We start from the raw sequence: 24,400 nt of genomic DNA, 5'->3' as shown, positions 1-24,400 counted from the left end.
GCAGTTCAGAAAAATATCAGTAATTTTAATATTGATTTCTCCTGCCCTGAAGAGCAGCCGCACTTCAGTAAAAATATTAGTAATTTTAAAATTGATTTCTCCTGCCCTGAGAGCAGCCGCAGTTCAGTAAAAATATCAGTAATTTTAATGTTGATTACTCCTGCCTTGAGAGCAGGGCAGTTCAGTAAAAATATCAGTAATTTTAATATTGATTACTCCTGCCATGAGAGCAGCCGCAGTTCAGTAAAAATATCAGTAATTTTAATATTGATTACTCCTGCCATGAGAGCAGCCGAAGTTCAGTAAAAAAAAAAAACACTAAAACGAACCGGGGTAAAGTTGGTTTTATATTCGCACATTCAGACTTTTTCCACACATTTCCTCGTTCAATAACTTTCTAATTATATGTGCAATTAAGTTACTTTTTGCAAATCCTGATCAGTGACATGATTGTCAACCTACTTCATTTGTTTTTACAATCGATCAAAATGGATAAGTATTGTTTAATGGTGTGTTTACTTGCGAATGTCACTGAATGTCCAATATAGAGCTGGAAACAAGATAGGGACCGTCTAAAAAGTTCTTATTGTTTTTCCATTGTGTGCAAATTGCAAACAGACAACTACATTTTAACAGATGGACCAGCAAATATTACTCACGTTGTGTCTTCAAATGCTATAGATGTTCTTTAGCAACAATAAAAATTGCATTATGATGCTGTTTGAAAAGATGTTTAGGAAATGAAAAATAATAAACATGTACATAAACTGTAATTTGGTAACAATCTAGACAAGTGGAAAATCACTTAATCTCCTGAACATAGTTAATTGCTTAAGTTTACAGCTGTTTTCGTTCATTTATTTGCCTTAGTAACTTGTTTAGGAGCGATGTGACCCTCTTTTCAAAAGTTATTGAACTAAATGGTATGCCACTGAAGAAACCCAAAGAATACAGTGATGGTGGATTTTGAACATTTACAGTAAATAATTGTATATTTAAGACTTAAAATATGTTCTTTAGGGTCAGATCAATATTTAGAAACTTGCTTTGGAGCGATGTGACCCTCTTTTCAAATGTTATTGAACTGGAAGCTGTCTCAATGAAGAAACCCAAAAAATACAGTGATGATAGAAAGGAATAATGGTCTGTAATCTCTTTCTCTAATTTAACTGAGTATACTACTGCTAAGCATTAAGCCTCAAATGAACTTGACACTTTTATAGACCTAAAATAGTTATTTCCTGATTATGATGCAAGAATACTTAAAATAGTATAGTTTATCTAAATAAAAGTACATTTTGCTTAAAACAAGACTAATTATCTTATTTCATTTTGCTTATCAAGTAAATGCAACTCAATTTAAGAACAATTTGAGAATATTTTGACTAGAAACAAGACAAAAATACTAAGTGCGATAAGCCTATTTTTGCAGTGTGTCTTCACTTTCACACATTTCCCAGTCTTTGGATTGGGTAGTTTCTTTAGGTCTTGGAATTATACTCTCCAAAATATACAGACTTTCTTTGACAAGGATTTGTGTTTTGTGGGATTGTGAGTGCAGGGCACGTTTGGACATTTTGGAGTCTTTAAGTACTTTGTCATCTGTTTCCTATAGATTGCCTGTCTGACAGCTTTTGAAATGTGATTGGAAACTGAGTGACCAATGGAGAGCATTTCACAAATGGGAAGAAGTGGTGCATCTCAAGCTTTTCCTGGAAGAATATAGACTCAAATATTGTAGAACACTTTTAAAAAAATGATTTTACTTGTTTCCCTAGCTCACAATAAGCTAAAACAACACAAATCTTTAGTTCCATTCCGGGAACTCAACACTGCGTCATCAACGCTATGGGGAATGCCATTGGTGAACCCGGCTCTGAATCAGTCTTCAACCAATAGGATGACGGGAGTGACGTCACCGACGTGATGACGTCATGCGACCAGGAAGTATATAAGCATGTGCGTTTCAAACCGGCTTCAGCTTTTGTCATTCAGCGAAGCGCTCTATGTTGGTCTGTCTGTCTGGTTTGCATTGCTGCTTTTTTGTGCCAGTTTGCACAGCTTTTATTTGAGCAATGTCAACAAAAAAGGGAAAGAAATTTGTGGCGGTTCAGCAGCCACACAGACGGTGTGTTCCTCCCTGCCAGCGATTCATCGTTGGTGGGGATACACACAGTCTGTGTGTTTTCTGCTTGGGAGCGGAGCATGCTCAGTCAGCCCTCGAGGGGGGAGCCCCCTCCTGATAGAGCTAGGGGCGGGGCAGGCAGCGCTCTAGGCCGGGGACCTCTAAGTCCAGGCCCGACCTGAGGGTCGTCCTGCAGTCGAAGAGGTCCTCGGCTAAACGGCCCTGACTTTGGTGGCTCAGGGCCATTGAGGGCAGCCCCTCTCGGGGAAGTAGGGGGTCTACCACATTATATGGTGCCCACTCTTTCTCGGGGCCCTCAGGAGACCAGTCAGCTAACCCTGCCAGTGTTTCAGGGCACGGCAGTCTCCCGCAAATCTCTGCTGGGTTTTCCGCCGACATCGTAGCGGACTCAGTAAATTTGCCACCCCTACGGGGGTCCTCAGAGCAATTAGTTCAGGTGTCGCTTGCCAGTCAGCTGTTACAGGCCACCGAATTAGTTTCTCAAACTCTACCAGAAACCAGTCTCGACAGGCTGGTTCCCTTAGTACACTTTCTGGCAGCGTGGAAACTACTGCCGAATGTGTCTTCGTGGGTCCTGCGTACGGTAGAGAAAGGATATCAAATCCAGTTCGGCGCTCCTCCTCCGCCTTTCAGAGGGGTGTTTCCTACTCTGGTAGGCCCAGAGCAAGAACTGGTGATGGAACAGGAAGTAAATTATCTTCTAAGGAAGGGGGCCATCGAGGTGGTCCCTCCTCAGCACAGAGAATCCGGGTTCTACAGCCGGTACTTCATCGTTCCCAAGAAGGATGGAGGGCTGCGGCCCATCTTAGATCTCAGACTACTGAACCACTCAGTCATTAAACTGAAGTTCAGAATGCTAACTATCAAGCATGTCGTGTCTCAAATCAGGTCCGAGGACTGGTTTGTCACGATAGATCTCAAAGATGCATATTTTCATATCTCCATCCTTCCTCAGCACAGGAAGTTTCTCAGGTTCGCTTTCAGGGGCGAAGCTTACCAATATCGAGTTCTTCCTTTCGGCCTAGCACTCTCACCCCGCACGTTCACAAAGTGTGTGGATGCTGCGCTGGCTCCTCTGCGACTCCAGGGCATCCGCATACTCAACTACATAGACAACTGGCTGATTTTAGCCAGTTCAGAACGGTTAGCGGCTCAGCATCGAGATGTTGTTCTCGCTCATATGAAAAATCTGGGGTTGAGGCTCAACGCCAAGAAAAGTGTGCTGTCTCCTTTACAGAGAACCACTTATCTAGGTGTTGCATGGGATTCGACCACGATGCAGGCACGAATGTATCCTGCTCGGATCGAGTCGATCCTCACTGCAGTCGATGCGGTCAGACTAGGCCTGTCACTCACTGTCAAACAGTTTCAAGTACTGTTAGGTCTCATGGCAGCAGCAGCCAACGTAATACCTTTTGGCCTACTGTATATGAGGCCGCTACAGTGGTGGCTCAAGACCAAGGGATTTTCCCCGAGGGGAGATCCGTTCCACAAGATCAAGGTCACGCGGCGTTGCCTTCATGCCCTGAGCATGTGGAAGAAACCTTGGTTTCTATCTCAGGGCCCGGTCCTGGGAGCTCTGTGTTGCCACGTCACGCTAGCGACAGACGCATCCCTCACCGGGTGGGGAGCGGTCATGAGTGGCCGCTCGGCCTCCGGCCTGTGGACCGGTCATCATCTCTCGTGGCACATCAATTGCCTAGAGATGTTGGCAGTTTTCAAGGCTTTGAGGCATTTCGTCCCAGACCTGAGGAACCGCCATGTGCTAGTCCGCACCGACAACACAGCGGTGGTGTATTATATCAACCACCAGGGGGGTGTGCGTTCACGCCCCTTGTTCAAGTTGGCGTACCATATCCTCCTGTGGTCCCAAGGGAAACTCCTCTCACTGAGTGCAGTTTATATCCCTGGGCATCTGAATGTGGGGGCAGACATCCTGTCGAGGCAGGGGCCGAGGCCCGGGGAATGGATGCTTCACCCCGAGGTGGTGAAGCAGATATGGAGAGTGTTTGGCCAGGCTCAAATGGACCTCTTTGCGACTCAGGAGACATCGCAATGTCCCCTCTGGTACTCTCTAGTGCCTCCAGCTCCGCTGGGGTTGGACGCCATGGTACAGACGTGGCCGAGGCTTCGTCTGTACGCTTTCCCCCCGATCGCTCTGCTCCCAGGAGTTCTAGAAAGAGTACGCCGGTACGGAGTCAGTCTACTACTAGTAGCCCCGTACTGGCCGGCCCGAGTATGGTTCTCGGACATCATTTCCCTCCTCGACGGGTCTCCGTGGGAGATTCCGGTCAGGAAGGACCTTCTTTCTCAGGCTGGGGGCGCAGTCTGCCACCCCCACCCGGAGAAGTGGAAACTATGGGTGTGGCCCCTGAGGGGGCACACCTCATAGATGGTGGTCTCTCAGCCGAGGTTGTTGAGACCATCCTTCATTCTAGAGCTCCCTCTACAAGGAAACTTTATGGCCTTAAATGGAAGGTTTTTACCTCATGGTGTGAAGGGCGACACACTGACCCAGTTCACTGCCCGGTTGGTACAGTGCTGGAGTTCTTGCAGTCTCGCCTCTCCACAGGGCTAGCCCACTCCACCCTGAAGGTGTACGTGGCGGCATTATCGGCCTTCCACACCCCGTTTGGTCAGTGGGCAAGAACCCTCTGGTCATACGTTTCCTTCGTGGTGCACTCAGGATGAGGCCTCGGGTGACTCCCAGATCCCCCTCGTGGGACCTCACTGTGGTGCTTGAAGCCCTCTCTCGGCCTCCACTCGAGCCCATAGAGGAGATTTCAGATCGCTTCCTTACAATTAAGATGGCGCTGCTGTTGGCTCTTACTTCTCTGAGGAGAGTAGGAGACCTTCAGGCCCTTTCAGTGGCCCCTTCTTGTATCGACTTTGCGCCAGGCCTGGCCAAAGCGTTCCTCTACCCTAGACCCGGGTATGTACCGAAGGTCCCAACAGCGGTACCACAGGCAGTCACCCTACAGGCCTTTTATCCTCCTCCATTCGTGGAGAGCGACCATCGGAAGTATAACTGTACGTGTCCAGTGCGTCCACAGAGCTGCCCTGTGGCGAAAGTCAGAGCAACTATTGGTCTGTTACGGTCCCCCTAAGAGGGGGCTCCCGGCAACAAAGCCTACAATCAGTAGATGGATCGTGGATGCCATAACTACTGCATATGAGTCCTCTGGCCTGCCATCACTGATGGGCGTCAAGGCTCACTCAACTCGAGGCATGACGGCCTCTAAAGCTCTGCTGGCAGGTGTCCCTATTCAGGACATCTGCAGTGCGGCGGGTTGGTCCACACCCCTGACCTTTGTTAGGTTCTATGAATTAGACCTACGAGCTACAAGCTCATCTGTCCTAAGTTGACAGTGAAGGCGCTATCCCTCGTGAGCCCGAGGGCCGAGGTAGATGCTTCCTCTTGCACTGGGTGCTCCCCAGGCAGAGATGTATTTCCACTCGCGTCCTGGCAGTTCTCCAGGCGGAGCCATTCTAGTGTCCTGGCCAGAGTTTCCAGACACTACTTGGGTCCCTCCTGTCCGGGTGCGCCCCGACAAAGGACTACCTTCTCCTCGTGTGCCTGAGGGCCGAGGAGGACCTCTTCCTCCTAGTCTGACTGGTCACCAGACGGAGGTAGATCATCTCGTGTGCCCAAGGGCCGAGGTGCACCACTCTCCCTCTCGCGTTGGGTGCTCCCCAGGCAGAGATGTAATTCCGCTCGCGTCCTGGCAGTTTCCAGGCGGAGCCCTTCCAGTCCCTCCTGTACTGGCTGTTCCCCAGACAGAGTTTGGACTGCTTCTTCTCGTGTGCCTAAGGGCCGAGGTACCTATCATGTTCTCTCTCGCGCTGGGTGCTCCCCAGGCAGAGATGTAATCTCACTCGCGTCCTGGCAGTTTTCCAGGTGGAGCCATTCCCGTGCCCTGGCCAGAGTTTCCAGGCACTACTTGGGTCCCTCTTGATCCGGGTGCGCCCCGACAAAGGATTACCTTCTCCTCATATGCTCGAGGGCCGAGGAGAACCCCCTCTCTGACTGGTGACCAGACTGGGGTGTATGACCCTAACCTTGTGGGCTCAAGGGCCGAGGTTTATATATATATCCCTCTTCGCTGGGTACGTCCCAGGCAGAGATGTAATCCCGCTCGCGTCCTGGCATTTTTCCCAGGCGGAGCAACCTAGCGTCCTGGCATCTTCCCCAGACGCTACCTGTCCCTCTACGTCTGGCTGGTCCCCAGACTGAGGTCGACGCTTTCCTCGTGAGCCCGAGGGCCGAGGCAGATCATATCCCTCTTCGTTGGGTATTCCCAGGCAGAGATGTAATCCCACTCGCGTCCTGGCTGTATTTCCAGGCGGAGCCAATTCAGTCCCTCTCGTGCTGGCTGTTCCCCAGACAGAGTTTGGACTACTTCTCCTCGAGCGCCTGAGGGCCGAGGTTTCTACTATGCTTCCTCTTGCGCTGGGGCCTCCCCAGGCAGAGATGTAATTCCACTCGCGTCCTGGCAGTTTTCCAGGCGGAGTCCTTCTAGTCCCTCTTGTGCTGGCTGTTCCCCAGACAGAGCGGACCACTTTCCTCGCGAGCCCGAGGGCCGAGGTATATGCCATATCCCTCTTGCTCTGGCAGTTCTCCAGACAGAGGCGTAATTTTTCTCTTGTTCCTGGCAGATTTCCCAGGCAGAGAATGTTCAGTGCCCCGGCAGGTTCTGCCCCGGGCACTACCCTCCTGCTCTGGGCTGGTCCCCCAGACAGTGAGTATGTTCTGGCCTGATCCACCAGACTCAACGCTTCCTTTCTTTGGCATATCGTTCCCCATAGCGTTGATGACGCAGTGTTGAGTTCCCGGAAGGGAACGTCCCAGGTTACGTATGTAACCCTGGTTCCCTGAGGGAACGAGACACTGCGTCATGGGCCATAATTCCCGCATTCCTGCCGCGCATCGCTTCATTCCTGGAAGCTGAAGCCGGTTTGAAACGCACGTGCTTATATACTTCCTGGTCGCATGACGTCATCACGTCGGTGACGTCACTCCCGTCATCCTATTGGTTGAAGACTGATTCAGAGCCGGGTTCGCCAATGGCATTCCCCATAGCGTTGATGACGCAGTGTCTCGTTCCCTCAGGGAACCAGGGTTACATACATAACCTGGGACGTTTTTACTCAGCTGTCATTTGCACTCAATTTTATCACACTCTAGAACCTGATAAAAACACTTAAACATTTTAGGCAACTGATTACCTCAAATCATTTGAAGAAACAAACTCATTTATTTTAAATTAAGAGAGCTTAAAATATTTGTGATGAGTGTGGTTGGGCTGAGAACAGTGGGAGCCACCAAGCTTTTTTTCATGACTCTTAGTCCCACCCTGTATATTTCAAAGAGATTAACATCATTTTCACCTTGATCTTTAATTTTTAAGTGCTGTGAATTTAATAACTAAAACAAATCTTACTATATATTTACATATAAATAGTTAAACAATATGTACTACATGTAATCCTAAAGATTTCCTGTCCATCCTCAAGCTGACCACAGGTTCTACTCTTCACCACAATGGTAACAAAAACAAAAACGCCTCGGGTTACTCTCGTAACCCTAGTTCCTCGAGGGAACGAGACGCTGCGTCGTAACGCTTTGGGAACGCCTCCAGCGTGACCACGCTCTGACCACGTGTGTAATCTCGTCCAATAGGAAAGCGCGTATGACGTCACGGGCGGGGTGACGTAGAGAACCAGGAAGCTATAAAGTACGTGCGGTGAGTGCGATAGGCAGCTTCTGCCACTAGGAGCGCTGCAGGGATGCCGGAATTGTGGCTTAACGATGCAGCGTCTCATTCCCTCGAGGAACTAGGGTTACGAGAGTAACCCGAGGCGTTCCCCTCCGGGAACGTCGAGCTGCGTCGTAATGCTTTGGGAACGATATGCCCACGCCGCCAGAATTACAAGACCCTGCTTGTGTGGGTCAAAGTAGAAGGGCGAGAGAAGCCCATATAGAGACGCTGCTGAAAGTAGGCAGTCAAAAAGATAGAGCAGGAATGCCCAGATAATAATCACCTGCTACAAGCAGGCTAGAGAGAGATGAGGGGAACAGGGATCCCCGAGAGAAGTACCCTACCGTGAGGGGGGCAGGTCAGAGGAAAGGGCACAAGCGCGCAGAGTAGAGGGGAGGTCTAGCTCATAGAACCTCACAAAAGTAGGAGGTGTGGACCATCTCGCTGCGTTGCAAATATCTTGGAGAGAGACTCCTGATAAAAAGGCCTTGGAGGCTGCCACTTTACGGGTAGAGTGAGCCTTGACCCCCAAAGGTGAGGGGAGACCAGAGGACTCGTATGAGAGAGAGATGGCATCCGTGATCCACCGACTTATGGTTTGCTTGGTAGCAGGAAGACCTCTATTGTGGGGACCGAAGCATACAAACAATTGGTCCATCTTCCTCCACAGGGCAGCTCTGTGGACGTATGTGTCCAGTGCTCGCACAGGACACATACAGTTAAGCTTCTGCTGTTCTGGCTCTCTGAAAGGAGGAGGACAGAAGGCCTGGAGCTCAACAGGCCGTGGCACCTAGGAGGGAACCTTGGGGACGTACCCCGGTTTAGGAAACAAAAACGCTTTGACCATACCAGGTGCAAAGTCTAGATAGGCAGGGGCCACAGAGAGGGCCTGTAGGTCGCCGACTCTCTTCAGAGAGGAAATGGCAAGGAGGAAGGCAGTCTTGAAGGACAAGAGTCTGTCCAAAAACGCCTCGATAGGCTCAAATGGAGGATTACAAAGAGCCTCTAAAACCACAGCCAAGTCCCAGGTAGGGACACGAGAGCGTACTGGAGGCCTCAGCCTCAGCGCACCGCGGAGGAAACGTGACACCAGAGGATCCCTACCGAGAGAGGTAGGGCCGAAGGGAACGTGGAAAGCAGCTATGGCTGCCACGTAAACTTTTAAAGTTCAATGAGTAACGCCCATCGAGAAACGAGCTTGTAGAAAGTCCAGCACTGAACCTACTGGGCAGTGGACTGGGTCAATATGGTGTTCATTACACCATAGAACAAAGATTTTCCATTTTCCGGGGTAAAGTTTCCTCGTAGAGGGAGCTCTGGATTGGAGAATGGTCTCAATAACCTCGGTTGAGAGACCAGAAGCTAGGAGCTGTGCCCCCTCAGGGGCCACACCCACAGCTTCCATAGTTCCAGGCGGGGGTGTAGTAGCGCGCCCCCTGCTTGGGGGAGGAGATCCCTCCTGACGGGGAGTTCCCACGGAGGGCCGTCGAGGAGGGAGACTAGGTCCGAAAACCATACTCGGCCAGGCCAGAACGGGGCTACTAGTAAGCGGCGGACCCCGTCCTGGCGTACTCTTTCCAGAACTCCCAGGAGCAGAGCGATCGGGGGAAATGCGTACAGGCGAAGCCTCCGCCACGTCTGTACCATGGCATCCAGTCCCAGGGGAGCTGGATGAATCAGAGAGAACCAAAGGGGACATTGTGTCGTCTCCTGGCTCGCAGAAAGATCCACTTGGGCTTTCCAAATTTGCTCCAAATGACTTCCACCACCTCGGGGTGGAGTCTACATTTCCCGGGCCTCAGGGCCACAGCTGCCATGAGCCCCAGCAGAACTTGGAACTGCTTGACAGTGAGTGACTGGGAGGTACTCGGGTGGGGCTGCTCCTGCCCAGCAACCCCAGAGCGAGAGCGGCGAGGAAGAAACCTCTGGAACGCCACCGCTTGCTGCCTAGATTGATGGAACCTATCGACGACGGTCTCAACCGATTCGCCGAATAGGCCTGAGGGCACAAGCGGGGCGTCGAGTAGATAGACCCTGTCTTTATCTCTCATATCAGACAGGGTCAGCCAGAGGTGCCTTTCTGCGGCCACCATAGCTGCCATGGACCGCCCAATGGCGCGGGCGGTCTCCTTGGTGGCACGCAAGGCTAGATCGGCGGTACGACGCAGCTCGTATACCTCGTCCGCCTTAACTTCTTCGCCTTCTCCCAGCTCTTTCAGCAAATCGGCCTGGTATGCCAGCAAAACCGCCATGGTGTGCAGGCAAGCACCAGCCTGGCCGGCTGCCGAGTACCCCTTACCCAGCAAAGAAGATGTAGTACGGAGAGGTTTGCTGGGTAAGGCCAGGGCTTTCAGAGACGATTCCAAAGCGGGCGAGAGATAGCTGGCGAGCGTCTGCTCGACCCGTGGCATCGCTCTGTAACCGTGCTCACCAATCCTGACCACATTACTGTAGTTAGAGGTGGTGGGAGAGTGAACACGGGCCGAGAATGGCTTTGTCCTCGATCTCGACACCTCAGTGTGGAGATCGGGACAAAACGGTAAGCCCCGGCGTGGAGGTGGTGGTTTGGAGCACAGGTACCTCTCATCAAGCCTGGTTTTTGGCTGCTCCATAGGGGTGACAGCGGGCCAGTCAAGATTTAATTTAGCAACCGCATGAGTCACCACCTCCACAAGCTCCTCATACTGCGTGGGCGTTTCCCCAGGCTCTTCGCCCATCTCGATGTCTTCCTCCTCGGAGGAAGATAGCCTGAGGGACGACTGCTCTTCCTGGATGGAAGAAACCGATAGGGCTTCCGATCCAGAGAGAGCTGAGGATCCCGCCTCAGCGACAGCGGGACTTGATCCATGAGGAACGCTTATGAGGGCTCCTTTCTAGAAAAGAGCCCTCCGGGAGCGAAGCGTACGCAGCGGCAGCCACAAACAATGCACACAGTCAGCCGCCTCAAAGGCATGCTTCGCCCCCAAGCAAACTACACACACTTTCCTATTGGACGAGATAACACACGTGTTCAGAGCTTGGTCACGCTGGAGGCGTTCCCAAAGCGTTACAACGCAGCTCGACGTTCCCGAAGGGGAACAACAACAGACACTTCTGTAAATCCTGAGATTGAGCAGTGGATTTCTTGTTCCCAGCATGCTTTGCACATAGGGCTTGATCAGGAGCAGAAATGTGGAAATTAAGTGCTGTTTAATGTGTTTTTAGCAAAGGAAAGGGCTTCTTAAAGGAACACTCCACTTTTTTTTTGGAAATAGGCTCATTCTCCAACTCCCCCTGAGTTAATACGTTGATTTTTACCGTTTTGAAATCCATTCAGCCGTTCTCCTGTGTTGGCGATATCACTTTTAGCATAGCTTAGCATAGATCATTGAATCCTATTAGACCAATAGCATCGCGTTCAAAAATGACCAACGAGTTTCCATATTTGTTGTATTTAAAACTTGACTCTTCTGTAGTTATATTGTGTACTAAGACCGGTGGAAATGCAAAGCTGCAAGTTTCTAGGCTGATAAGATTAGGAACTACACTTCCATTCAGGCGTAATAGTCAAGTTTGCTGCCGTAATATGGTCGAAGCAGGCGGAGTATTATCAGAAATGAGTTCCCAGCTAGTTTAGCATTTGCACATGTGCTGCGTGGTATTACTGCTCCTGCTTCGGCCATATTACGGCAGCAAACTTCCTTGACTATTACGCCGGAATGGGAGTGTAGTTCCTAATCTTATCAGCCTAGAAAATTTAGTACACTTAGTACACGATATAACTTCAGAAGAGTCAAGTTTTAAATAGGACAAATATCGAAACTCGTTGGTCATTTTTGAACGCAATGCTATTGGTCTAATAGGATTCAATGATCTATGCTAAGCTATGCTAAAAGTGATATCGCCAGAACAGGAGAACGGCTGAATGGATTTCAAAACGGTAGAACTGAACTTATTAACTCGGGGGGAGTTGGAGAATGAGCCTATTTCCAAAAAAAGTGGAGTGTTCCTTTAAAGTGTGTTTTACAAATTTATTTGACATTTAAGGGTTGTTGTTTATTTTGACTTTTGAGGTTACCATTATGGTGAAGTGTTGACTATGGCTACATGAGCCTAAACTACATTGTTATTGTTTTAAGTGTGCCTGTGTTAATGCCAATTGCATAAATCTTGGCTCAGGTGTGTATTTTTATTGAAATTTTAATATTTCACCCTCATTTCCTTCAAAAAGTCTATTTTACCCGCCGTAAAAAAAAAAAAAAAAAATTAATGCGCAGGACCTTGAGGACAAAAATGTCCACATTGAAACCCATTAAAACTGCAATTTTTTTTACCCAGGGCATTTATTCTATCAGAAAGGCTTTAAATTTAAAAAAATTTCCATTTTTTACTAGATTGTGCCTTTTTTTTTTTTTTTTTTTTCAAATTTGGCATATAAAAGAAATACTCGCTTTTTTGTGTTTTCTGCTTATGCATATTATAGCCTATTATAGAGTCAATTGGAAAAATAATGCAGCTAAAATTGTGTGGGTATGTTGGTAAGGATGTCAGAGTGTGGTTTGCATGTGTTTACTAAAAATGTTATGGGTGTATTCTGTTTGAAAAAAAAATGATATTGTACTGGCAATCAAAAATCCCACTCCATGTATTTGAGTCTCACCCTTGAGCTTTGAGGATTTTTATTTTTCACCCAAACACACATTTTAATCCTTGATTGCATTTTACATTTGTTATTGTTTTTGTACAGAGATAAAAGGTGAGCTTGAATTTGATGTAGAAGTTCAGAAGCCCCTAAACACATTGTTTTTGTTTTCACCACAAGAAAATGCTGATTGTGTAGTCTGGTAGATTTTATACAAAGTTTGAGTGTTCGCACAGCCCAGACAGGTGTTCGCAAAGCAAAACCTATACATATTTGGTGCTTAAGGGCTTGGTCATTTCATTGCTTGCAAGATGAAGAGACGCTACTCAGCAGAGGAATCTCTGGAGTTAGTGTTGCCCACTGACAGTTAGCATTATGTAAAGAAACCAGCTTTTAAAGCATTACAATTCTGAAAATGAATAAATGTTTGGTAATTATGAATAGAAGAGATGCTGATAAAAAAACAACAGTCAGTGAAAGTGGAAAAAAAAAATAATATATAAAATTTCTATCACAGTTTTTTTAAATGGCCATTTTTGTCCATTATGGCCCTAAATGTTATTTATTTATTTATTTATTTTTTAAATCTGACACTACATAAAAAAATATAAATGCCTCAAAATGAATGTTGTTGTTCTTCATTGACACACCCAAGAAGCTAATAAGCAAAGAAAAAAAATCTGATTAGCATTTAGTATATGGAAATTAACTACTATTTTTTATTTTTTTCATAAAAAAACACCTGTGGCATTATGTAAACAAACCAGCATTTAAAGGGTTAAAATTCTGAAAATTAAAGGTCCACTGAAGTGCCTTGAAACACGCAGTGTTATTCTATGTGGTGACGTACTTTTAACTGAAACAAAAACATATCGCCCAGCCCCGCCCACTAATTTTGAATAGCCAATAACGTTCCATTTATATCTGCTCGGACAAGAGCCGTTGAGCTCGGTAAAGCCGCATTTGTAAGCTTATGACAGCCACAGACTAATAAATTACCCCACAAATTCAATATGAAACTTGCTAAAACGAAATAGTGATCATTATCATGCTGAGGCTGTGTAGTTTAATACATGCTGATCGCACATATGAGTGCTTATGATCTGCTCCACGTCTCTGTGTAGGGGGCGGGACACTACGGACTCTAGACAGCATTTGATTGGAAAGATCGCTTGATGAGAAACTGAAGTGCACGGTGATATCATCCAAATCCTTGATTCATATTGGCGGAAGTGACGAAACTGTAAGTTTTGAATGCCCATATCTTGTAAACGCGAATTTTGTCTAACTTTTGCAGCACACTAGCTTATAGATCACCTTAAGGCTAATATATTCATACTAAAAGCCAAAAAACTTTAATTTTGATTTCAGGGGGACTTTAATGAATGTTTGGCATCTATGGATAGAACAGATGCTGGTTAAAAAATCGACATCAGTGAAAGTGAAAAAAAATAAATAATAAATCATATTTTTTTGACATTTTTGTCCATTTTGCACCTATGTGTAACTTTTTTTTTTGAACGCACAAGGGTTAAGAAAAAAAGTCGTTAGAAACACTAGTAACACAGTAAACACTTATTCATCTACGCCACTCGAAAGCATATTTTATGTGGGACTTGTGTGAGTAGTTCGTGTAAATAACCTTTGCCAACTAAGTATGCAACTTGCACTAAAGTAGAGACTGAATTTTGTTATATACAAAACAAACCCTCTGTTGAAAAACTTTGCAATATATGTACTTTTATTGGTATTTGTGTATCTACAGCTGAATAGATTTCATTATCAATTGAGAATGTAAATACTTTTAATTAACATTTTAATATAAAAAAATGCTGTTTGAATGCGGTAGTAGCGAAGATCGCATTTCCTAAAAAACACCTGCCACAGGTGTTAGACTGTTGTGTTGTTCTTTGAATACTTTAGTATCATGGACAGTGGATAGTTATAATCAAAACATGTCATTTATTATTATTATTATTATTATTATTATTATGCAAACATTCAACAGATGCATAAAGGTCAGAGCAGACAAAACCTCTACAGGAAAAAAAAAATAACTAAGAAAAACACAAAACACCACACCTTGTAAAGTTTCACATACAAAAATAAATACATACAGACAAATAACTAAAAAAAAAAAAATAATAAAAAAAAAAAAAAAATAATAATAATAATAATAACTTAACATATATAAAATAAGAAGATAATAATAACATAAGCACACACAGAGGAAAGAAAAACCTGTCAGGATTATGTATCTGTTTTCCCAGTGTTTTTCCCCCTCTGTTTCTAGTTTAAATGGTTTAATCCTTGTTCTCCCCCTTTTGGTTTAGTCTAAGTTGGTTTAGTCGAGCCCTTATTTGTACTCCCCCCTCGTTATCTTGTTATCTCATTTGTTACCACGCCCTTGTTTCAGTGTATTTAGTCTGTGTCAGTTCACTCCCCGTTTGTCCGTCGATGATTGTTACACCTGTTTCCCCATTTGCTCCTGGATTTCTGTTTGTTGTATTTAATAAAGTGTGTTTTTTTTATACTTCGGTTCCTGTCTTTCCCTGGATTCCACAACCTCTCCATCCGCACACTCTTTGTGACAGATCGACGGACCATGACAAAGATGAACTGGGCTGAGGAATTTCTCTGGGACCTCCAGCAGGGAGAACGGCCATTGGAGGAGTTCGTGGAGGATTTCCTGAGTGTTTCCCATCTGGTAAGCTGGAGTGATTCAATGTTAAATGCTTGCTTTCGGTTGGGACTAAAAGATGTTGCTCTATTTAGTCTGATAACCAAATGATGATTGTCGCAAACCCCTAGCGGATTTTATCAATCATGTACTTAGTCTCAGTAATTCCAAGTTCCTTGTTGATATGGAGGATTCCTATCCTCCTCCCAACCGAAAGCATGCTATCACTCCAGCTCACCACAAGCCAGTGTCCTCCACCTCCTTCTCCAATGAGCCCGATCCATCCAAGCCTTCTACGCTTCCCTACGTCCTCCTCAGCCCAGTTCAGCCGGCAGCCACTCCGCGCTCTAGTCTGCCGGCCACTGCCCAGCGCTCAACCCGGCCGGCTCCCTCTCCTCATTCAAGCCCGTTAGCCGCCAGGCCAGCGTCAGCTCACAAAATGGCCGCCACGCCAGCTCTCAAGATGGCTGTCATGCCAGACTCTACAAGCAAGATGGCTGCCACGCCAGATTCTGTACGCAAGATGGCTGCCACACCAGAGTCTGCAAGCAAGATGGCTGCCACGCCAGAGTCTGTATGCAAGATGGCCGCCATTCCTGATTTCCTGGCTAAGACGGCCTCCGTTCCTGAGTTCCCGGCCAAGATGGCCGCCGAGCCTGAATCCCTGGCCAAGATGGCTGCCGTTCCTGAGTTCCCGGCCAAGATGGCCGCCAAGCCTGAATCCCCTGCCAAGATGGCCACCAAGCATGAATCCCTGGCCAAGATGGCCGCCGTTCCTGAGTTCCCAGCCAAGATGGCCGCCAAGCCTGAATCCCCAGCCAAGATGGCCGCCGTTCCTGAGTCCCCAGCCAAGATGGCCGCCAGGCCTGAGTCCCCGGCCAGGATGGCCACCGTTGCTGAGTTCCCGGCCAAGATGGCCGCCAAGCCTGAGTCTGCACCCAAGATGGCTACCGACAAGTCAGAGTCTCCGCTGGTTCCGCCCAGCCTCCCTGAGTCTCTGCTGGTTCCGCCCAGCCTTCCAGTGAATGAACCGCCAGCGCGCCCTCCAGAGCCGGAGCTCTCTCCTGCGCGCCCTCCAGAGCCGTAGCTCCCTCCAGCGCGCCCTCCAGAGCCGGCGTCGCCTCCAGCACGCCTTTCCATGCTCTCCTGGGTGGGTTAAGCCCTAGGTTCCCCCAAGAGAATTTTGGTGGGGGGCTACCCCCTTCCTGGACTGTCTGCCCGACCATGGCCTCCTGAGCCCCTTGACCCGCCATGGCCCCCTGGACTGTTTACTCGGCAATGGCTCCCTGAACCCCTTGATCCGCCATGGCCTCCTGGACTGTTTCCTTGGCCATGGCTTCCTGAGCCCCCAGATCCTCCATGGCCTCCTGGACTGTTTACTCGGCCATGGCTTCCTGAGCCCCCAGATCCGCCATGGCCTCCTGGACTGTTTATCCGGCCATGGCCCCCTGAGCCTCCAGATCCGCCGTGGCCTCCTGGATTGTTTATCCGGCCATGGCCCCCTGAGCTTTCTGACCCGCCATGGCCACCTGAGCTCCCTGATCCGCCCTGGAAACCTCTGTATCCTGTGTCCCCTGTGTCCCTACCTAGCGGTCTCCAGGGCGGCCACCCTCCCTCCCCTATGGATGTCATTATGCGCGAGACGCACCTTCGGTGGAGGGGGGGTGGGTAATGTCAGGATTATGTATCTGTTTTCCCAGTGTTTTCCCTCCTCTGTTTCTAGTTTAAATGGTTTAATCCTTGTTCTCCCCCTTTTGGTTTAGTCTTAGTTGGTTTAGTCGTTCCCTTATTTGTACTTCCCCCTCGTTATCTTATCTCATTTGTTACCATGCCCTTGTCTCAGTGTATTTAGTCTGTGTCAGTTCACTCCCTCTTTGTCCGTTGATGATTGTTACACCTGTTTCCCCATTTGCTCCTGGATTTCTGTTTGTTTTATTTAATAAAGTGTGTTTTATTTATACTTCGGTTCCTGTCTTTCCCTGGATTCCACAACCTCTCCATCCGCACACTCTTTGTGACAAAACCTTAACATCAGTGATAAACAATCCTTATATATCATCACTTTTTTTGTATTTAATCAACCAAAGAGATCTAAGGAAAGTGTAGATTTCAGTTAAGAAATGTGAAAAAGAAGGCTGTGATTTAGATATTTTTTTCCCAAACAAAATAATAAAATATAACTATGTAATTCAAACATTATTTGTAGATGGTCCCTCAGATGAGCGATGACGTCACGACACTCCATAGAGATAAGCGTATTTCTCAGCTTCTTTAAAACACAGAGTTCTGCAGAAAAATGCGTTGGAGTTTGTGCTCATAATAGTCGATAATGATATTAGACCCAAATTAGCATTTTTTGATGCAGATTAAAGGAGTTATTGAACGCGGAAATCAGAATGTGCGAATATAAAACCACCTTTACCCCGATTAAAACGAACTTATAGAGTAAACTCCTGAGAGTGGCGCTAAAGCTAACGCAAACTGATGAAACATAACAGAGATTTGAGTTCTGTTTTCGCTCATATCGGTTTCACAGACAGTGTGGTAGCATTAGAAAAGCACGTTTTACTATATTTACCCCATAAGCAGCTTTGGTGCGATCGACTGATGAAGCTTTCAAATGAAAATGCATAGGATATGATCGTATTGTTCGCTAGTTATCTTAGTAAATGACACATATGTTGATTTTTTTTATAAATACATGGTAAATTCACTTACCTTGCAATAAATGTCTCACACAGAGCATTAATAACGTATTTGTCTGAAGGATTCCCTCCACACGTCCAAATTTCCTGACCCCGCCTCTGCTTCAATTTCATTGGTTGAATCTGTAAACCAATCATTTTCCTTTCTGCCCTCAGAACATGTTTGAGTAAGTAAAACTCTCATCTGCCGATGGCTCAATACTGAATGATTCAGCATTTAATTTAATGAATCGGGTGAGTCAGTGAACAAACGTCTAGGTTACGTAGGTAACCCTCGTTCCCTGAAGGAGGGAACGGAGACGTTACATGGGAATTCGCTTAGAATCCAATCATATCTGAGCCTTATACAAAAGGCCAATGAAAATTGGCGAGTGGCATTTGCATGACGCGCCACGCCCCGTACATACGGGTATAAATAGCGACGTCATGCGCCAGTCAGACAGGTTCTTCGCTGAGGAGCCGGGTTGAGCCGGCGTCAGCGCGACGACAGGGACGTGGCAGGGGATGTAACGTCTCCGTTCCCTCCTTCAGGGAACGAGGGTTACCTACGTAACCTAGACGTTCCCCTTCAGTCGAATCACTTCGACGTTACATGGGAACTGACCCTATGGAACAAGCCACGTCCCTGCGCCGCGTTACGCAACGACCACGTGCCGGCAGGCGGACGTGTCAACAGGCGGACGTTAACGTAACCTTCCCAACGCCCTGGGGCCCAGAAGGGGGGGTCCCCAGGGATGCCAGAAACTGAAGCAGGGGTTGGGGGGGCGGAGACATGAATTCTGTCCATGTGAAAATAAGAAATTCAATATATCCATAAGGGGTTTTAGGGATATACGAGGAAAACAGAGGCCTTCTGGTTGACCCCTGGAAAAATATAAAGAAAAATAGCCACAACCTGCGGGGCGAAGGAGACCCGGCAGGAGCACAGTCAAGAACTACTCCGCGTCTAGCCCGGACTGTGGGGCGTGGAGGACCCAGGTTCGCCGGAGGGAACAAACTGGGAGATAGCGCACGGATCCACGTGGGAATGGCGCAGCAAGCCGACACTAGCCGTCCTCCCGGTCACCTGTCAGAACTCGGGAGGAGACGGCCTCTAAGCGAAGGTTGTAAAACCTGGCAAAGGTATTCGGTGTCGCCCAGCCGGCAGCTCTGCAGATGTCTGCTAATGAGGCGCCATGTGCCAATGCGTAGGAAGATGCAACACTCCGTGTGGAGTGGGCATGCAAGCCTAAGGGGCAAGGCTCTCCCTGATATAAGTAAGACAGGGAGATGGCTTCTACCACCCAATGCGCCAACCTCTGTTTGGAGACAGCATTCCCTTTCTGCTGACCTCCGAAGCAGACAAAGAGCTGCTCAGTGCGTCTGAAGTGCCGAGTGCGGTCTACGTAAGTGCGCAGAGCACGGACTGGGCACAGAGACGCAATAGCTGGGTCTGCCTCCTCCAAGGGCAGAGCTTGCAGGCTCACCACCTGATCGCGGAAAGGCGTGGTGGGAACCTTGGGCACATAGCCGGGCCGGGGTCTCAGGATGACGTGAGAATCGCCGGGCCCGAACTCCAGGCACGCTTCGTCGACAGAGAAGGCTTGCAGATCCCCCACCCTCTTGATGGAGGCCAACGCAGTCAGGAGCGCTGTCTTTAATGACAGAAACTTAAGCTCAACTGAGGCGAGGGGCTCGAAGGGAGGTCCCCGCAGGCCCTGGAGGGCGACGGAGAGGTCCCAAGAGGGTACGAGGCGCGGTCTGGGAGGATTGATCCTCCTAGCGCCTCTGAGGAATCTCACGACCAGAGGGTGCTTACCTAGGAATGATCCATCCACTGCATCGTGATGTGCGGCAATAGCGGCAACATACACTTTGAGAGTCGAAGGGGACAGCCTGCGCTCCAACTTCTCTTGCAGGAAGGAAAGCACTACTGCAATCGTGCATCTCTGTGGGTCCTGTTCTCGTCAGGAACACCAGTCGACGAATAGACCCCACCTCAGTGCGTACGCCTGCCTTGTAGAGGGGGCTCGGGACTGAGTGATGGTTTCTACCACGGCCTGTGGAAGGCCGGCGAGGTCTGAAGCATCCCGTCCAGGAGCCAGACGTGCAAGTTCCATAGATCGGGACGTGGGTGCCAGATAGTGCCCATCCCCTGAGAGAGAAGGTCCTTCCTCAAGGGGATTTTCCAGGGAGGGGCTGCCGCGAGGGAAATGAGTTCTGGGAACCAGGTCCTGGCAGGCCAGTATGGGGCGACCAGGAGAACCTGCTCCTCGTCCTCCCTGATCTTGCACAGGGTCTGTGCAAGGAGGCTCACTGGGGGAAAGGCGTACTTGGGCCCCGGAGGCCAGCTGTGGGCCAGAGCGTCCCTGCCGAGGGATACCTCGTTGAGGGAGAAGAACTGCTGGCAGTGGGAGGATTCGGGGGAGGCAAACAGATCTATCTGGGCCTCCCCGAAATGCCTCCAAATCAGCTGGACTGTCTCGGGGTGGAGTCGCCATTCTCCAGGGAGGGTGGACTGCCGTGAGAGCTGATCGGCTGCACGGTTGAGTTCCCCCGGAATGTGAATGGCTCGTAGCGATTTCAGCCACGTTTGACTCCAGAGGAGCAGACGGCGGGCGAGTTGTGACATGCGACGGGAGCGGAGGCCGCCCTGGTGGTTGATATAAGCCACAGTCGCAGTGCTGTCGGTACGCACAAGTACGTGCTTCTGACGCAACGTCGGTCGGAAGCGACGAAGGGCCAGAAGCACCGCCAGCAACTCGAGGCAATTGATGTGCCACTGCAGTCGAGGTCCTGTCCAGGAGCCCGAAGCTGCTTGCCCGTTGCACACAGCACCCCAACCCGTGGTGGAGGCATCCGTGTAAACCACGATGTGCCTGGACACCTGCCCCAGGGGTACTCCGGCCTGGAGAAAGGCAGGGTCTGACCACGGGCTGAATAGGCGGCGACACTGCGGGGAAACGCCAATCCGGAGTGTGCCACGGTGCCATGCCCGTCTTGGGACTCGGTCGTGTAGCCAGTGCTGAAGCGGTCTCATATGAAGCAAGCCCAGCGGCGTGACCGCGGCCGCAGCTGCCATATGCCCCAGGAGCCTCTGAAAAGTTTTTAGAGGAACCGCTGTCTTGTGCCTGAATAAATCTAGACATCTCAGCACCGACTGAGCGCGCTCGTTGGTGAGACGGGCTGTCATGGAGACCGAGTCCAGCTCCACACCGAGAAAAGAGATCCTCTGCACTGGGGAGAGTTTGCTCTTTTCTCGGTTGACCTGAAGGCCCAGGCGGCTGAGGTGCTGAAGCACCAGGTCCCTCTGGTCGCATAGCACCTCTCGAGAGTGGGCTATCAGAAGCCAGTCGTCGAGATAGTTGAGGATGCGGAAACCTGACAGCCAAAGAGGGGCCAGGGCCGCTTCCGCAACCTTGGTGAAAACGCGAGGAGAGAGGGACAGGCCGAATGGGAGAACTTTGTACTGGTATGCTCGACCCTCGAACGCAAACCGAAGAAAGGGCCTGTGGCGAGGAAGAATCGAGACATGGAAGTACGCGTCCTTCAGGTCGATGGCTGCAAACCAATCCTGGGGACGAATGCATGAGAGCATGCGCTTCGTCGTAAGCATCTTGAACGGCAGCCTGAGAAGGGACCGATTCAGGACTCTGAGATCCAGGATGGGTCTTAACCCACCACTCTTTTTGGGCACGATGAAGTAGGGACTGTAAAACCCTGACCTCATCTCGGCTGGAGGGACAAGCTCGATCGCATCCTTCGCCAGTAGGACTGCGACCTCTGCACGCAGGACAGCGGCGTGGGTGTCTGAGTGGACACGGGTGTGAAGGACACCTCTGTACCTGGGCGGAGCTTTGGCGAACTGAATCGCATAGCCGAGACGTACCGTCCGTATCAACCACCGCGAGGGGCTGGGAAGCTGAAGCCAGGCTCCCAAGCGCCTCGACAGGGGTGTCAAGGGAACGTTGACCGACGTGACCGTGGTGGGGCAGCCTGAGGGGGGAACAGGGAGGGGAGACAAGCTGCTCTGAGCAGGGCCTACCTTCTTCCCAGGTTCCCGCGCTGGCGACAGACAGCTCCGTATCCGGCTCCGAGAGGGCATCCTGGTGCCGCCCGGAACGGGAACACGGGGCCGAGGCCCCGGAGGTGAAGGAAATTGCTCTTTTATTGAAGTTGTGGGTACCGCCGACCCGTGGGCCGGCGGCAGCGTTAAAGTGCACAACAACCCCCGGCCCTCCACCAGGAGCGGGGACGTAGATGTTCTCGTCCCCTGAAGAACAAACTTCTCCACCTCCGGGTTGCCCGCGTCAGGGACGTTTCGCGGCTCTTTTGCGGGTGTTCTTTGCAGGTCCCTGAGAGGCGGGCGGCGCCCCGCCCCCGCGGCCGGCTCGACGTCGGGCCGTCTCCTTCTTGGGTTCAGCAGGCGACGGAGCAGGTTTGGTGGGGGCCGCGGGGGGGCGCCCTCGGCGACGAGCGGAGGGAGGCTGAGCCACCGGCGGCGGGATGGGTTTGGACTCGCGGCGGGGCAGGATGTGTTGGATGGCCTCCCTCTGCTTCTGGACTGCCGAGAACTGCTGGGCAAAGTCCTCGACAGTGTCGCCGAACAGGCCACTCTGGGAGACAGGAGCGTCAAGAAAGCGAGCCTTGTCGACGTCTGCCATCTGGGCCAGAGTGAGCCATAGGTGGCGCTCCTGGACCACGGCTGTGGACATCACCTGACCAAGGGAACGCGCCTTGACCTTCGTTGCCCGTAGGGCGAAGTCGGTGGCGGCGCGGAGTTCTTCCATAGCCCCCTGGTCGGGACCACCCTCGTGCAGCTGTTTCAGGGCCTGGGCCTGATATACTTGAAGGATCGCCATAGCATGCAGGGCGGTGGCGGCCTGTCCAGCGGCGTGGTAAACGCGGCCCGCAAGAGCGGACGAGCGCTCGCACGCCCTGGACGGGAGATGCGGACGATCCCTCCAGGTGGCAGCGCCGCGTGGGCACAAGTGCACCGCCACAGCGCGCTCAACCCGGGGAATCGCTGCATACCCCCTGGCCGCCCCGCCATCGAGGGTGGCGAGGGGAGAGGAGCTGGGGCGGGGCCGTGATGAGAAAGGGGCCCGCCAGGATCTTGTCAGCTCCTCGTGCACCTCCGGGAAGAATGGGACCGAGGGAGGGCGAGGTGGAGCCGCGGGGGCCCTCCCCAGGAACCAATCATCCAGCCTAGAAGGATCGGCCGGGGGCGCCTGGGGCACCTCCAAACCGATCCCCCTGGCGGCCCGGAGAAGCATAGTCGACAGCTCGACGTCCACCTCAGACGGAGCGGCCACCTCTGCAGGGGGTCGCGCCGCCGAAGCGTCCGCCTCACCGACCGACTCTCCCTCTGATGCTGCGGTCGAAATCTCATCCTCCGCAGGAGCACCGAAGGAGACGCTCAGCCCGCTGGGCGGGGAAGCGTACTGCTCCAGGAACTCGACGGGACCATGCTGTGTGACAGAAGACCGCGGGGCTTTCTGGGCCGGCGGTGCGTTCTGCACGGTGACTGTTAAGTCCCCCCCGCGTCTCGCCGCGGTGGCCGAAAAGCATTGGCGGCTTAACGACGGACCGCGGGAGGAAGACGGGGGGAGCCGCCTCGCGAACGAGCGGCGGGACTTCAGCATGGTCATGGTCATGCATTCGCAATGAATGCATTCACCATCCATGAACGCTGCCTCAGCGTGCTCACTCCCCAAACACGTGAGGCAGTGATCATGTCCGTCCGCAGGAGGGAGGAAACTACCGCATCCTGAAGCGCACGGCCGAAAAGCCATTCTGAAAAGAACGTCTTTTTCAGCCGTGAGAAATTGCTCTTTTAGCTCCTGGTCTGCCCAGGGAAAAAGCCGCGGGGCGGCTGTGCACTCAACGGGACTCTCTCGCTGGTAAGCAGTGCGGCTGTAATGGCCGTGAAAACGGCAGCCCGCAGGAGATCGCTGACGGCTGCAAGGATAAGCTCTTTTAGTTTCACTTTGCAGCACGTCAGGAGAGAGAGCAGGAACTCTTTTTTTGAAGAACTCTTTGAAGATTCTAGATGTCTCACAGAGAGAAACAGCAGGCTCAACATCAGAAAGGATCTGAAGCGAAGAAGCTGTCTGACTGGCGCATGACGTCGCTATTTATACCCGTATGTACGGGGCGTAGCGCGTCATGCAAATGCCACTCGCCAATTTTCATTGGCCTTTTGTATAAGGCTCAGATATGATTGGATTCTAAGCGAATTCCCATGTAACGTCGAAGTGATTCGACTGAAGGGGAACTGGTTGAATCCGTCTATGGTTGAATCTGTTACTCGCTCATTAAGACAGTAACTTACTGCCACCTATTGCTGGTTCGGTATCATATTTAAAAGTAATGCATTTTTTCAACATTTTAGATTTTATGCTAAAAGAAGTAATCTTATAACATTATTTATGTATTTGCAATTTTACTGTTTTTTGGAATCTCTTATCTTCATTAAACAGTCTAAGTAAATACATTTAAATAGCATTT

The sequence above is a fragment of the Garra rufa genome, chromosome 14, assembly GCF_049309525.1.
Source record: "Garra rufa chromosome 14, GarRuf1.0, whole genome shotgun sequence".
Lineage (NCBI taxonomy): Eukaryota > Metazoa > Chordata > Actinopteri > Cypriniformes > Cyprinidae > Garra > Garra rufa.
This window is presented reverse-complemented; position numbering follows the sequence as displayed.